Raw genomic sequence first — 17,405 nt, 5'->3', positions numbered from 1 at the left:
GCATTCCTTGTCTTCCACTGGCTTGAGGGACAGGGTTGGAGATGGGGGTCTATGGCAGTGAGCAGGGGTCATTTTGAGCAGGAAGGAGCAGGAGCAGTGTTCTGGGAGTAGCAACATTTCCCTTCCTCCCTTGCAAGCAAACACACACACACGCTCTCCCTTCCCTTTGCTCCTCCCCCAGAGCAACCAGTGCGAGCCAAAACTTTCTTTAAAACCAAGAGCAGCTTGCTCTGTATTCCTCCTCTGGCATTGCAGCTTCCTCTCTCCAGCATCTCCTATTTCCTGCTTGGGAGAGGAGAGAACACAAGCCTTCCTTTGATTGGCTGAGGGCTCCTCCCCTCCTCCTCTGGGGAGGGAGGGGGAGGGAAACAGCCAGAGAGAGGGGAAGAAATGGAGCCAGTAGCTCTTTTAGGAAGACTAGGAACTTCTTCCTCCAGGTAAGGGTTTGTTTGCTTGCAGACTTCTTCAGGGTGGGGGAGCTAAAGAGAGCATGCTAAAGAGAGAGAGAGGAACAAGGGTGAGACTCAGTGCCAGCAATGTTTTCTTCCCAGCTGTTTTTGCCTACAGACTTCTTCGAGGAGCATGCCAGGGAGAGATGGATTCCCTTTTGCATTTATTACAGATGGGGGAGGGAACCTAACAGTACAGCTTGCATTCCTTATTAGTGAAAGGGAGCATGAGTCCAGCAGCACCTTAAAGACTAACAAAATTTGTGGCAGGGCATGAGCTTTCATGAGCTCACTTCTTCATATACAGCTGGAATGTGAGTCCATCTGTCATATCTTGGAGAGTGAAGTGATTTCAGATGCCAAATGACAATAGCAGGCATTGTTAATGAGTGAAACAACCTCGGTCTCAGTTCAGTCTAGGAGTTTACATTGTCTTAAGCTTCATGATCAGTTGCAATTCAGCAGTCTCTCTTTCTAATCTCCCTTTGAAATTCCTTTGTTAGACAACTGCTACTCTTAGGTCAGCAACTGAATGTCCTGGAAGGTTAAAATGTTCCCCCACTGGTTTTTTAATGTTGTGGTTTGTAATAGCATTAGAAAAAGTAAGAGTCCAGTAGCAGAGACACTTTAAAATTTCCTTTTGCCCTGTGTGCAGCCCAGAAAGAACATTGGCGAGAAATGTGCACTCTGTACATGTTCATGCTCTTCATGTTGCTGTTACTTGCCCTTCATTTTGCTTTTACTTAAAATGGTGTGGTATGCCGATTGACTTGCATGGGTTCCACTGAAATACATTGTAGCACAAAAAAAGTTGCAAAGAAAATGTGGAATGGTTTTTCCACTAAAGTCTTTGGGCCCAGATAGGCTACTCTGGGACTGGAATGACAACCCCCAGAGTGGAATGATGATCCCTAGCTATAGAATCTGTGCTGTGGGACTAGAATGACAGGTCACAGAGTAGAATGACAGGACAGCCCCTGGGAATAGGCTCAGTGCTCTGGGACTGGAATGATAGGTTGCAAAGTGGAATGACAGCCCCTGAGAATAGGCTCAGTGCTCTGGGACTTGTACTCACTTGTAGGATATGAGTTTGAAGTGAGAAGAAGATTGCTGCTACTCCTGTCTCATCATTAATTGTAGAGTTGTTGATTTTATAATAAATGTTTGTTATATTGAAACCAATTAACATCTTTGCTATTTTCTTTGTGCTTTTGAAGCAGTTTTTCAACAGGTAGGCTCGCCAGCTCTGAGTTGGGAAATACCTGGAGATTTTTGGGGTGGAGCCTGAGTGGTGGGTGTTGCCTTCTGACACACTTCCGGTGATATCAGGGGTGTGGCATATGCAAATAAGTTATGCTAATGAGTTATGCTAATGAGCTCCTGCACCTCTTTTTCTACGAAATGACCGCTGGCAGAGAGTAATAAGAAACAGACTCATGCAGCACTTTGCCATGCAGGGGAATTTCATACACATCTCTGCATGTCATGATGACATAGTACAATAAAGCAAACTATCCCACCTCAGTTACAAACTCTTTGAGGTGATAATTATGTGCCCTTTGGGGGGGGCAAGGTGGGCAGGAAGAATGTGGAGCTTACAAACAAACATTTCCTCTTGCTCATGTGTCTATTTTTGTTGTCATTAACAGGAATAATGACCACAGTAGTGGGTGAGACTGCACAAGAAAGTGTTGTGTTTTTCACACACCTCAGCTTTGTTTTGATATCTAATGAGTAGCACAAGCTGTTTATTGCTCTGCCTTGTCCTCCACTGTGAACATTAGCCTTTAATTAGAGAATGTTTTTCCTCTACAAGACTCATAAAAGAGAGAATAAAGATCAAGTACAAGTGAAACATGGGAATGCAGTCCTTTACCTTAGACAACTGGGAATGGCAATAATTCACAAGTTGAGTTTTGTGTGTTATGCTTGGAGATTTGCATTTTAACTCCCTGGTGCCTGAAGCTGATATTCAGTGTTGCCGCTTGATACCCATCTTGGGGGAAAACATACAAACAGTAATATTGGGAATGCCTATGTATCTCTGCTCTCCTTACCCACGGCTTGCTAAAGAAAGGTTTCCTGAGAAGTGTTAACATGGGATAAAATAGACAGAAATGTAAACATTCCCACATTCACACACTCCTTCTGATTTGAATATTAGGAGAGTAGTTTACTGAGTGGCTATTAACCATGGTGACTAAAGGGAACCTTCACATCCAGAGGTGGTAAATCTTGTTCCATACGAAGGTAAAGGTAAAGGTTTCCCTTGCTCGAAAGCCAGTCGAATTCAACTCTAGGGATGCGGTGCTCATCTCTGTTTCCAAGCCGAAGAGCCAGCGCTGTCCAAAGATGTTTCCATGGTCATGTGGCCAGCATGACTAGATGCCGAGGTGCATGGAATGCTGTTACCTTCCCACCAGAGCAGTACCTATTTATCTACTTGCAATTTCTTGCTTTCGAACTGGTAGGTTGGCAGAAGCTGGGACCAGAGACGGGAGCTCACTCCATCATGCGGCACTCAGGTCTCAAACTGCTGAACTACAGACCCTTCCAGTCTGCAGTTCAGTGTCTTAACCCCTTGAACCACCTCAGCCTACTACTAGCACCCAATGAAGTTTATGGGCTATTTATTTATTTATTTATGCTTTCAATTTGTATTCCGCTCACCCCCGAAGGGCTCTGAGCAGCTTACATAGTGCATGGTGCAGAGATCTATGCAGAAACCCTAACTATGGCCATAGTACATAAGAACATAAGAACATAAGAACATAAGAACATAAGAGACGCCAATGTTGGATCAGGCCAAAGGCCCATCCAGTCCAACACTCTGTGTCACACAGTGGCCAGAAATACCAGTGCCATCAGGAGGTCCAGCAGTGGGGCCAGGACATTAGAAGCCCTCCCACTGTTGACCCCCCCCCAAGCACCAAGAAGACAGAGCATCACTTGCCCCAGAGCCCCTAGCTATACCTTGTGGCTAATAGCCACTGATGGACCTCTGCTCCATATGCTTATCTAATTCCCTTTTGAAGCCGTCCATGCTTGTAGCACCCACCACTTCCTGTGGCAGTGAATTCCATGTGTTAATCACTCTTTGGGTGAAGAAGTACTTCCTTTTATCCGTTCTAACCCGACCGCTCTGCAGTTTCATGGAGTGCCCACGAGTTCTTGTATTGTGAGAAAGGGAGAAAAGTACCTCTTTCTTTACCTGCTCTTTCCCATGCATAATCTTATAAACCTCGATCATGTCACCCCTCAGTCGTCTTTTCTCCAAGCTAAAGAGCCCTAAGCGCTTTAACCTTTCCTCATAGGGAAAGTGTTCCAACCCTTTTATCATTCGAGTTGCCCTTTTCTGCACTTTTTCCAAAGCTATAATATCCTTTTTAAGGTGTGGTGCCCAGAACTGCACACAGTATTCCAAATGAGGTCTCACCATTGATTTATATAGGGGCATTATTATATTGGCTGATCTGTTTTCAATACCCTTCCTAATAATCCCCAGCATAGCATTGGCCTTCTTTATTGCAGTCACACACTGTCTCGACATTTTCAGTGAGTTATCCACTACAACTCCAAGATCTCTCTCTTGCTCAGTCTCTGCCAGTTCAGACCCCATCAATGTGTATTTATATTTAGGATTTTTGGCTCCAATGTGCATCACCTTGCACTTGGCCACATTGAACCCCATTTGCCATGTTGACGCCCACTCGCCCATCCTTGACAGATCCCCTTGGAGTGCCTCACAATCCTCACTGGTTTTCACCACCCTGAACAACTTTGTATCATCCGCAAATTTAGCCACTTCACTGCTTACTCCCATCTCCAAATCATTAATGAACAAGTTAAAAAGCAGTGGACCAAGTACTGATCCCTGCGGTACCCCACTGCTTACCACCCTCCACTGAGAAAATTGCCCACCTACACTCACTCTCTGTTTTCTATGAACTAGCCAGTTTTTGATCCATAAAAGGACTTGTCCTTCTATCCCATGATTTTTGAGCTTACTTAGGAGCCTTTGATGAGGAACTTTATCAAAAGCTTTCTGGAAGTCAAGGTAAATAATATCTATTGGATCCCCCTTGTCCACATGTTTGTTCACCCCCTCAAAGAACACTAACAGGTTAGTGAGACAAGATCTTCCCTTACAGAAACCGTGCTGAGTCTGCCTCAATAGGTTTTGTTCATCTATGTGCCTACTAATTCTTTCCTTAATAATGGTTTCCACCAATTTACCCGGTATCGACGTCAGACTGACTGGCCTGTAATTTCCCGGATCTCCTCTGGAACCCTTTTTAAAGATGGGAGTGACATTTTTTTTTTTTTTTTAATCCCCCGAAGGGTAGCTTTATTGATTTTTTATTACACCTACGTGACTACAAAAAGGAAAGAAAAGAGAGGGAGAAAAAATGGAAGGGGGGGAAAAAAATAACAAACTAAAATAACAAACCCCAGGATACAAACAGTATAAAGAAAGAAAACCCACACTATAACTAAAAACCCAAGAAAGTAGGGTCATTAACAGTTAGTATGCAGTTAGTTATAAAGATTAATGCTTTCATTAAGTCAAGGAATTTAGGAGATTAGTTAGTCCATTTTGTTGTATATCTAATTTCTTCTCAGTGTGCACATAGACTTCTTCCAGCTCATCCATAAGTCTTTTTAGTTCATAAGTGCTATTTGGCAACTCTTAGCCGCAAGTCATATGCTTCTCTGGCCGTGCCTCCTTCTGCTCCAAGTAGGTCTCTGTCCGTCTCTTCCAGGTCAGCTGCCTGGCCTCCTCCGTCTTGCTGCTCTTCCTCTTTCTGTCCGAAGAATTGCTTCAACCATTCTTCTGCTTTTAACACCGAGTCGATTTTTTCTCTTTTGTCTCTATATTTGAATTGGACCCCTTCTGGAAAAAGCCAGGAGTATTGAATTTGGTTGATCTGAAGTGTTGAGATGAGTTCTTTGTACGCTTTTCTTTTCTGTCGAACCTCAAATGGAACGTCCTTAAGGACCCTGATACTTGCTGATCCCATTTGCAGGGGTTTGTCTGCTGTTGCTTTGAGAATATCATCTCTTGTCTGTCGTCGGAGAAATTTGACCACGATCTCGCCCGGCAGTTTGTTTTGCTTAATATATTTAGAGTAAGAACGATATGTCACTTCTATCTCTGCATGCGCTTCAGCCGTTGCAATGCCGAGCGATAGAGCGATTAGCTCAGCTGCCACATCTTTCAAAATTTCTCCTGTCGTCTCAGCCACCCCTTGGAATCTAAGGGTTTTATTCGCTTTGTCCATTTGTAGGTTCAATAGCTTCCTTTCGTGTAGATCCTGCTTTTGTTCCATCAGACCAACTCTTTTCTTCAGCTTTTTAGCATCATGTGTGGTCTCTTTAAGTTTTTCATCAGTTTGGATCGATTTTTTCACAAGCTCGGTGATCTGCTGTTGCTGTTTTGCCATGCTCTGGTTTGAGGCAGCAATCAATTGGTTAAGGCCATCGAGTCTTTCATGAATGGGCCGAAGCAGCTCTGTTAGTGTGGAGAAAACATCTCCTTCCTCCACTCTCGGACTTTGAGAACCACGCCCCCCTCTTACTCCTCTCCCTCGGACGCCGGCCATTTTCCGCTTTGTTTATACTAAAGAGTGCTTTTTCACACTTCTTCAGCAAGTGCTGGTTTATCCGCAAAAAACAGCTAAGTCTCTGGCACGCTTGAGTGATTAATTGTCTTCTCCCCCTCCCCGTCTCTTTAAATCACAGTTCGGTTTGTTTACGTCTGGGATTCCTCCCGACGCCGCTGAGGGTGGGGGGGGGGATCGGAACTCACTTTTAAAGCTTCTTCGCTCGTCTCATTCTCCAGTTCCTTGACAGTCTGATCACAGACTCCTTTTAATCATGCTTCATTCGCTGACCCGCTTGCTTGTCCCGATCGGCATTCAGCTATGCTCGGTAAAAACCGAGCCTCTCAGGGGGTGGACCGAATGGGGCAGGGAGGAGCGCCTCAATTTCCCGGCTTCAAGCCGTGGAAGAGGTCGCCCCTCAAGCGCCCCCGGCTTGGAGCCCCACACTGAGGCTCACCTGGGGGTGCCACTTGAGGTGACACCCCTCCAGCACCCCTGGAGCGCGGAATGCCTCCCCCGTTCAGGAGAGAGCCTCCGCCATCGCTGAAGCCATAGACCGGAAGTCCAGGAGCCCAATTTCAAGGGAGGGGTACCCCCCTGTCCTCCTACAGACAGGTACCCATTTACCTAATTGCCCCGAGGGGCTTTCGGACTGCTGGGTTGGACAAACATAAGGAAATACTTCTTTACTCAACAAGTAATTAATTTATGGTATTTGCTGTCAGTAGGTGCAGTGATAGCCATGATTGTGTGTGTGTGTAAAGTGCCGTCAAGTTGCAGTCAACTAATGGTGACCCCATACGGTTTTCAACACAAGAGACTAATATAGGTGATTTGTCATTGACTTTCTCCACATAGTGACCCTGGGCTTCGTTGGTAGGCTCCCATCCAAATACTAACCAGGACCAACCCTGCTTAGCCTCTGAGATCTGACAAAATCGGGCTAGCCCAGGCCATCCATAATCATAGATGACTTTAAAAGATGGTTAGACAGATTAATGGAGGATAGGTCTATCAGTGGCTACTAACTCTGATGACTAAAGGGAACCTGTAGGAGGCAACATCAGGGGAAGGTCATGGACTCTATGCCGTTTGTTGCCCTCCATGGCAATTGGTTGGCAACTGTATGAAACAAGGTAGTAGACTATATGAACACAAGAATGAATCTGTTCCTCCTGGATCATATTAGCAGCATACCTAGCCCACCATGCTGTTTCATAAAGCAATCCACCAAAAACGCTGGAAGGCCAACAACAGGCATAGCAGTCAAGGTCTTTCCTTGAATACCTCCTAGCAGTTGTATTCAGAGGTTTTACTGCCTCTGAATCTGTAGGTTCCTTTTCGTCGAAGGGTTGCCAGGTACCCTCCTTGCTCTGGTGGGGGGAGTTGCAGGGGAGTCTGGGGGTGGGTGGGGATGCCCCAAGACCCGCCCCCAAGAGCAACCACCCACCCAGCCACCACTCTCCCTCTCCTCCTGCCTGATTTAAAGGGCTTCAGTGACCAGTGGGGACCACATGGCCTGCCAACCAGCAGGAGGGCCCTTTAAATCTAGTGAGAGGGAGAGAGGGGGCGGTCACAGGCTGCATGCTCAGCTCGCAAAAGTACTTTTAAAGGGACTTTTTGCAAGTGGGGTGGGGGGCACAATGTGTGGGGCTGCGGAAAATCAGCCCTGCGCACCACGGCGCACACCCCACTTGCAAAAAGAGCATGCAGCCCACGACTGCCTCTCACCTTCCCTCCTGCTAGATTTAAAGGGCCCTCCAGCTGTGGTGGGCCACGTGGTCCCCGCTGATCAGTTGAAGCCCTTTAAATCAGGCAGGAGGGGAGGGAGAGGGGTGGCCAGCGGATGATCACTTTGGGGGGCAGGGCTTGGAGCTTCCCCCACCAGCCAGCTGGCCAGGGGCAGATTGAAGCCCCCAGAATTGGGGGACCCCCAGCCCAGACCTGGGGGCTGGCAACCCTATTTGGTCACCATGGCTAGTAGCCATCGATGGACTAATTCTCCATGAATATGTCTAACACCCTTATAAAGCCATCCATGTTCATGGCCATCACTACATCCAGTGGCAATGAATTCCATACTTTAATTATTCATTGAGGAATGAAGTTATCCCTGTTGTCTGTCCTGAAAGTATTGGCCATCAATTTTATTGGGTACTCTGGAGTTCTAGTGCCATGGGAGAGCAGCAAAAAGTTCTCCTGGTCCATTTTCTCCACCGTAGACATAATTTTATAAATCTCTATCATGTCAACTGGTCTGATCCAGCACTGCTCTTCTTATGTTATGTCTGCACATTGGAAAACAGAAGATATGACTGGCTCTTCAGTGTAGTTGTTTGTGTCTTTTCCCACGGATTAATGCTTGGAAAAGTGACTTCTGTTACCTATAATTTTTCATTTAGATTGTTTTTAAAATGTTATTTCTTCCCCTAGTAAAATATCGTTTTCTCCACTGTCCAAACAGTTCTGCTTTCTGTTCTAACACACCTTTAATCTGAGAAAGAAGCATTTATTATTTTTCCCAAGGTTATTATTACATTTAGTTAAAGAGGCAATTTATTTCTGAAAATGACAGTGAGTATTTGTATCACACATCATGCGAAACTGAAGTCTGATTTCAGAAGACTACTTGACTGAATAAATATAAATAGATTAAATTTGCATTCCCCTTGGCCAAAGCTGTATCATGTGGGATCTGCAACAATTCAAAATATAATAGTCAATACAGTTTACTTAAACTTCAAAGAGCTTTGATTCCCCACTCCCCACCCCGCTTTCCTGGTAGGCTTCTGCTGTTTTACCCAAGCTAGACTGATGTTTCTAGCAGGGACAAGCACTGGGTAATTACTTTTTTAACAGTTCTCCTCTGTTTACACACTTTCCCATCCACTCACCGACCAAATTGCTCCTTCCATCCCAGGCCTGCTCACACTCTTTACGTAAGGCCTGCACCATTTGTGACTCAGCACAACTGTGAACGTATAAACCTGCCTTTTCATGAGTCACAAGTTGGCCATTTCTGCACTGTCATTTTTGTCACTCGTTTGTCCCTATTCTTCAGGATTTCCCCCCCAAAATGTGTTTTGCTCTCTCTAGTAGTCCCAGAGGGAGCAAAACACATGTGGAAGGGGGGGAACCCAAAACAACAAGGCCAAACGAGTGACAAAAATGACAGTGCATAAGTCTATCAGGTCAGTATCAGTCTACCCTGAGTGGCGATGGCTGTCCAGGGTCTCAAGCTAGGGCCACCAGCCAATGGCTGGCAACCAGCAGGGGGGCATGGGAAATGGAGGAAATGGTGCCATGCCAGCTGTGTGACATCACTTCTGGTGAACTGCGGAAGTGATGCCACATCACTGGTATGATGTCAATGCAGTGCTCTAGGATCTGGGCAAAATTCTGAAGAGTTTGGTCCAAATCCTAGAGCATACCATCTGCACTTCATCACCACTGTGATGTCACTTCTGGTATTTTTCAGAAGTGACATCACACTGCTGGCATGGCACCATTAAAAAAAAAATCCTCTAGCCTGCCCTCAGTGGGCTAGCAGGAACAAAAAGAGAGATCAGGACCAACCTCAGCCTCTTAACTGGAGGCACCAGGGATTGAACTGGAGGCACTAGGGATTAGCAAACAAAGCTAATGTTGGTCCTAAACAAGCAAAATAAACAAGGTATTTATCTAGCTCTACTGTGAGTCATCAGCCATTGTTGGTGGCCTTTATTCATCTTGAATAGGTCACAAGATACACAAAGGTTGGGGTCACATGCACCAGATAAAACTGGGGGAAAGCGAGGCTATTTCCTCCGAAGGAATTTGACTCACAGTTGCACAGTCACACGGTCCTTTGGAACTGCAGGCACAGCCTCCCACTGCATGATCAGACACAACTGCGAGTGAGTCGGGTTTTTTTTTTTTTGCCGTTTGCTTCCAATGCACTTAAACAAGGAATTGACAAATCGCACCTCTGCATTGAGGGCTCCCTATGGAGTGTGCGATTATGTGCATACTGAGAAGGGGGGGACAACAGCATGGAGTTGGGATGGCCTGATCAGACCATCCCGACACCATGAGAGCGTGCTGGAATGATCAGACAGCGGAAAGTCTATCCATGGCCTGTAGCAACCCGTTTGCTACCAGACTTTCCCCGGTGCCTGTTTACTCCGCTTCTGCGACAGAGCAACACGGGTTGCTGATGGCTACGGGGCGCTTCCCAGATGTTCATGTCTGATCATGCCCTTTAAATCTGCCCAGCATTTGTGCCTATGTTGGGGCTAATTTTGCATATGATTGCAGCCAGATTCGACCAAAATCAAAAGGTTGTACAAGGAAAGTGCTCTCCAACTAGTGGAGAAGCAATCTGAAATTCTGGGGAGAAGGTAAATGAACTCTCTTCCAGTGGCCTGTTTGGGAGCTACCATCAGAGTCAACAGTGGCATTTTTGGTAAAAGAACCATAATGTGTTGATCATCATTAAAACCACTCCAAGCCATATTTCTTAGGCAAAATGCTATTCAAATTGACTGTTAGAGCAGAATCAATGATTTTAGAAAACAGTGGGGGAAAAGTGGGGTGTGTAAGGAATTCTATCTAGCCATTGTTTCCTTACGCCATTGGTTGCCATATCTGTTTTGAGCCTTTCCTTTCCTTGATGCACAGAATCATGTTGGCTGTAGCCTTCATTGTCTGTAGCCTGCTGTAGCCCTCTTTCTGGACCCAACACTGAACTATTGATGTAGGGCAAAACATTATATTGATCTATCAAACATAGCAGGTAGTGTAAGATAGTAACTGTTACTTCTGCATTAAGTTGGGGAGATGTTTCGGTAGCTCCATCTTATAGACAGGCATTTTTGTACACAATGGTCAAAGCTTATGGATAAGCAGTCACATGAGCACCACTATACAGAAACAGTGTCTTTATATGAATTATCCATTCATATTTCCTGGAGCAGTGTCCACAAGAACCAACAAAAATCTCCTTCACAGATACATCCAGGAAGCTTAGCAGTTGCCATGTAATGTTTCTGAGTGGAAGTGGTCACATGATCAGTTTTAAAAGTATCCATGAAGTACGATAGGCACAGAATACTTAGTGCCCACAATGGCTTTTCAGGCAATATTCTGGTGGACCTTTCTGTCATCTTTACACTTTTAGGTACTTCTGTGAATGTCTAATTAGTGGAGCATTTTCACAGGTATTACATTTACAACCCCTCCCTAAAAGATAGAAAACTTCTCTATTCTTTATTTCTAGTTATTTGATCAGTGTATGTTGATGTAGCTGAGCAATACAGGTACAGCATGCCTAATCATTTAAATGTTGATTTATTTTCAGAGTCTCAGTGATATACAGTCCTCCCAAGTCTTCATATAAATCTTGCCTGTGATTTTCAGTCTTCATTTTTTAAATAAATTAATAAAACATCAAGAGCACCGCACTTTATTTAATGATTGTTTTTATGTTGTTTTAACTGTTTGTTATGGCATTTGCCTCTGTTGTCAGCTGCCCTGAGCCCATTTGGGGAGGGCGGGATATAAATCTAGGCTTGCCAAGTCCCCCCGGGGGGCAGGGAAACCCCTGCCCCAGAGGCCCGTTCCCTGCCGCTGGTGGATCAGGCCCCAGGGGGACCCCACCCCCCAAAGTACTCTATGGTTGTCCCTCGGATGGTCGTGGCCCCACCCCCAGCGTGCCCAGCATGGTTGCGTCACTTCCGGGTGACGTGGTTGCGGTGTGCGCGCGCACTCCAGGAACGAGCCGGGAGTCCCCCGCTGCAGCAACAGGTAGGACTTGGCAACCCTATATAAATCTAATAAATTAAATAAAAGTAATAGAAATTATCATCTCCTCTGGTAACTTATTCTTAGTCATAGCTGGGTAAGTGCATATAGCAGATTCAGCACCCTTAGTGACACTGCAGACCCCATCTGACATTCTAGTCATCTTATACACAACTCTCATGTCTATGTATGTCTGTTGTCATTCATACCTTTTATAAATGTCTACAGAGCATGAAAGACATTAGAAGTTCTATTGAGGACATTATTGTGTGCCCCCTAATACCACAAAAAGCACTCTCTGGGTTTGATTTGCTTTGAGTGAAAGAATGGTGCCTTTATAATATTTGCCTTATTTGCAAGTGAAGCACAGGTGGAATTAAAGAGGCTCTCCTACAGACAGCACATCTATTACCCTACATCTGAGCACCAGAGAGAGACATCCTGGATGGATACTAAGGTGCTTCACCTTTCAGCCAACTAATACCATTGTTACTGCTTCTCTCTCAGTCTCTCTCACACACATATATACACTCTTCTCAGTCAGAGGCTTCCTTGAACAAGAGAAAAATGTATCTATTATCAGTTAGCTCCCATTGAGGAAACGTGTATAATCATTAATGAGCGTTAACATTTTTTATTGTTGCTGTTTGTCATAGGTCCACCTTCCAATGATGAATAGCCAACCATCCACAAACTTCCTAGAACAGTCATTTCCTGTTTCCCCCTCTGCTGCAACACACTGAATCCCTGAGAGCCAGTTTGGTGTAGTGGTTAAGTGTGCGGACTCTAATCTGGGAGGAACCGGGTTTGATTCCCCACTCCTCCACTTGCACCTGCTGATGTGACCTTGGGTCAATCACAAGCTCTGGCACAGCTGTCCTTGAAAAAGAGCAGTTTGTGTCAGAGTTCTCTCAGCCCCACCTACCTCACAGGGTGTCTGTTGTGGGGAGGGGGAGGAAAAGGAGTTTGTAAGTGAAGGGCGGGGTATAAATCCAATCTCTTCTTCTTCTTCTTCTGAATCCCCTGAAGTTTTGTTCCTGGGGCAGTCAGTAGACTCTCAGGAACAGCACAGCAGGCAAAATGAGGATCTGCAGTGGGAGGGGATAATCAGTGGAAATTCCATTCTGCAAATGGAAATCGGAAACACTGTTCATGCGAAATACCGACCTGGATGATTGAGAAGCCGGAATTAAGATTGCTGGGGAAAACATCAACAACCTCAGATATGCAGACGATACCACTCTGATGGCAGAAAGTGAAGAGGACCTAAAGAGCCTCTTGTTAAAGATAAAAGAGGAGAATACAAAGGTTGGCTTGAAACTCAACATCAAAAAAACTAAGATCATGGCATCCGGCCCCATCACTCCTTGGCAAATAGAAGGAGAAGTCATGGAAGCAGTGATCACTGCAGACGGTGGCTGTAGCCATGAAATTAAAAGACCCCTGCTCCTTTGTAGGAAAGTGATGGCAAACCTAGACAGAATAATAAAAAGTAGAGACATCACCCTCCCAACAAAAGTCCGTATTGTCAAAGCAATGGTATTCCCAGTAGTCATGTATGGCTGCGATAGTTGGACTATAAGGAAGGCCGAGCACTGAAGAATAGATTCCTTTGAATTATGGTGCTGGAGAAGACTCTTGAGATTCTCCTGAACAGCAAGAAGATCAAATTAGTCAATCCTAAAAGAAATCAACCCTGACTGTTCCCTGGAAGGCCAGATACTGAAGCTGAAGCTCAAATACTTTGGCCAACAAATGAGAAGGGAGCACTCACTGGAGAAGACCCTGATGCCGGGAAAGATTGAAGGTCAAAGAAGAAGGGGATGGCAAAGGATGAGATGGTTAGACAGTGTTGTCGAGGCAATGAACATGAAATTAAGCAAAATCTGGAGCACGACAAAAGACAGGAGGGCCTGGCGTGATGTGGTCCATGGGGTCACAAAGAGTCGGACTCGACTGTGCAACTGAACAACAACAATAAAAATGACAACAGACTAGTAATGAATGTCCACAATGGAGAAGGTTATGCCATTCTTGAACATATGGAGCTAGAAGCTTTTGCAGAGTGACTTTTGCAGGTTTCTTTACAGACCACCCAGGAAAACATTGCAGGGAATTTAAGAGAGACAGAATGCTACAGTTATGCAAGCTTAAGAAATCCATTGGTGGATCTACCAAGGATCTACCTAGTAAAATCCATGTATAGAAAAATTGCTTTCTGCTTATATATCCACATGCCTTCTCCTGTGATGTCTTTTGATACCATGCTGTCTCTGTTTCCTGTTGCAGGCCAAATGGTCCAGGGCAGACCAAATGGCCTGAACTACCTCAATAGCTATGCCATATAACCACACATTCTTTCACACAGCTATGACAACCAACAGTTGGGCACATCCCCTGTCCGCTCGTGATTGGCTGATGGCCACAGCTGATCATGAATGGAATTGGAGTATAATTGATTGATTCCTATGAGAGGGAGCGCTCTGCTCTCAGCTCTTCCTTCTTGTCATTGTCTGTTTATTGCACCTGGAAATGCTGTCTCTTGGAAGACAAATAGTTGCTTTGTGAACTGGAGCACATGGGTGGAAGGATGGGATTTCTCTTCAAAATCCCTTGGTGTCTAATTGGACTGTATACCTTGGACACTCTTGGAATATGGACACTTCACTGGTAACTATGAATATCTTTAATGTATAGTTAAGGCAAACAGCCCTAGCCTTTGTTATTTTGTAATCTCTGATAGTCTATGATAATCTCTGTACTGAATAAAGATCCTTCTAATTGTTAAATAGTTTCTGATGTTGTACCTGAATTCTAAGTCTAAATCTTGTAGCCTAACGCTCCCCACACATGCTACCTTGGTAAGAGTGTGCATCTCTATATTGAGTTGCTAATGTGTTTTGTCCCAGATGCCAACTAAGGGTTTGGAATCTCTCCCTTAGGAAAGGCAGGGACTAGTGAAAAGAGGTTCTGGTGGCATATTGTTCTGAAACCAGAGAGTGTATAGACCATCTCGTGGTTTGTTGTTTAATGTACTGAAAAAGTACAGGATTCCCTCCCATTCCTGGACTGGCTTGGGTGAGCAAAGACCTGTACATGGTGGCAGCGGTGTCTCCTGTGCATGGTAATCCTGTACAATCCAACATCCTGTTTTCAGCATAATTAATAGTAACTTCTGTTCTCCTCTTTAAATAACTAATCAAACATTAAAAAAGATGAATATGATGTATAATTAAACAGAGTCACACAAAGCACCATGAGACTCTTGCAGTATGACTTGCCTTTCATTTATAACATATGTAAGGATTCCTATGTTGTTTCTAAAGATTCAGTAAAGATATTATTGCCTTATATACTGCAGTTAGTTGAATACGGCTTAATTTATATGCAATTGCTTTAAAAGCAGGTCCATTTTACATTTAATTGCATTTGGATGCAATCCATCTGTTGACAGACCTGTGTGGTATGCAGTTTATTTCCTAATGCAACCCTCTCCTACATTCTGATCAGACATATACATCAATTGTTTTTATTATATAAGCACTATAAGATAATTAAAATCCAGATGTACAGCCAGTAGGAATTATTACTCACCTATCCATAGTGACCTTGTTGTTGTTGCTTCATGGAGAGTGAATCAAAATATTTAGCATTCAGTTCAGTCCATCATGGGCCCAGCACCTAAACTTGGATGAATTGTCATACCACACAACTGAGCCTTATTCTCAGATTCTATATAGGTACTATACTGTGCCTATGCACATCCTTTGTTCAGTCAAGGAAAACAAAATTTGAGATCATGTTCCTTGGCCAAGCTAAAAGAGCAGGTCCAACAGGGCATTGGGGGGCATGCCAGAACCTAAATTCCCAAAATGGCCTGCACTCATACCTATATGCATTCAAAGGCAGGAAACCGGCCTTCTTTATGCCCTTTGGATGTTTTCTCTTGAACAGGTGCTGTGTCCATGATGAATCCTTAAAATGTTATTGTGACCGCTTCTCAAAAGCAGCTCTATTAGTTGATAGTGATCACTGCAAATTTTGCAAATCATTTGGCAAGAGGATATGTTTTCAATCTATCTGAGCATTGTTTTGAGCACAGCAGATTATGAAGTTATGTTTTTCAGGGCTGTCTCCAAAGAGCAGCAAGATCAGGCATTTGCCAGCACCCCAAATCTGGCAAAGGGCCCACTGCCTCAGCAGACCTACCATTCCCTCTTTATATGGAGCACCAAAGAAGATCTGAAGCCACACAGGAGACTTCCTTTTCCTGAAGTACCTTTTCAAGATCAGGGAGGCTCACTGAAGGTACTCTGTCCAAGGGCCCCCAACGCTGGCATTATGGGTTCATTAGCGCTTCTGGTGATTGATATCAGTCTAGTAATGATAATAAGTGTTGTAGTGGAAGAGCTTGAAATGAAGCCTCTCTTAACTCAATAAGCCTTGGCCTGTTTTCAAGTTGGGCCTTGTTCACTTCAGATTTTGTTCTCTCTCATTCCAGCTGGTAGCTAGCTCTCCCTTCCAATTCTCCTTCCTCTTTGCCATGCAACAAAATCTTAACTTTGCAAAGCTGGAAGATATAACCGCATCAGGAAGGGCTCTTTAGACACAGGCAAGGTCTGTTGTGAGACCTCTTGGCGATGACAGATCTTATCTTCCTTGGCCATCATTTCCTGCCAAGGATTTATAGTTTTGTCTGCCTTCTTTAAAAAGTCAGGGAGAAAAAATTATGAATCTCAAGTAGGAAAGGATGATGAACAAAGTTGGGTTTTGTAAATTCCACTTAACAAGAAGCCCCACAAGGGTCCTTTCCCATGTCTAATGAGCCATCCCCACTGCTGGTTTTCCCCTCTCCATTCACAACAGTAGAGGTTTGTTCCTTGGGAAAGGGAGGAACTGTCATGAGAAAGGGGCTTGTACTTTGCCCATTTGACCCAGCTGAGCTCTGAGCAGGAGACAGAGCTGCTAGAGGGGTGAGTGTTTTTTTACTTGCTTTCAGCTGAGGGGATTCAGCTGAGGATATTGTGTGGGAGGACTGTATTTGGGAGTGTGTGAAAGCGTTGTTGCAGAGTCCTGGCTGCTTGAGAGAGGGAGAGGAAGGAGCATTGTTTGACTCTGATTGACTGTCATTCAGTATTTAAGAAAGCACCTTGCCAGAGGCACGAGCTGAAGGGTAAGCTAAAGGGCTCTTTGCCTGTGGCTTTTAGCCTAGGGACTCTGTAAGAAGCCAGAAAGCCAAGGCCCTAGGCTCCTTGTCTTCCCCGTAAGGTAAGTTGACTTCAACAAGGGGGATTATATTTACTTATTTTGAAAGAATTATGAAGCCAGAATGCCAGCAGGGGGTTGGGGGCTATCCAGTGTTTTGTATGGAGTGTCACATGTATGACTATCTGCCCACTGGACTGAAGTCTTGGGTGTGTGCTCGGTGCAAGAAGCTCCTGGTTCTCAAGGAACGTGTTTGCTCCCTTGAGGCCAAGGTGGCTGACCTGGAGAAGCAGAGACAGTCAGTTAGGTGCACAGAAAAGACTCTCGGGGACTTGTTAGATATGTCCCACTCTGGATCTGGCAGCCC

Source organism: Gekko japonicus, unplaced genomic scaffold (genome assembly GCF_001447785.1).
Source record: "Gekko japonicus isolate JY-2015 unplaced genomic scaffold, Gekko_japonicus_V1.1 scaffold346, whole genome shotgun sequence".
NCBI classification, from domain to species: domain Eukaryota; kingdom Metazoa; phylum Chordata; class Lepidosauria; order Squamata; family Gekkonidae; genus Gekko; species Gekko japonicus.
This window is presented reverse-complemented; position numbering follows the sequence as displayed.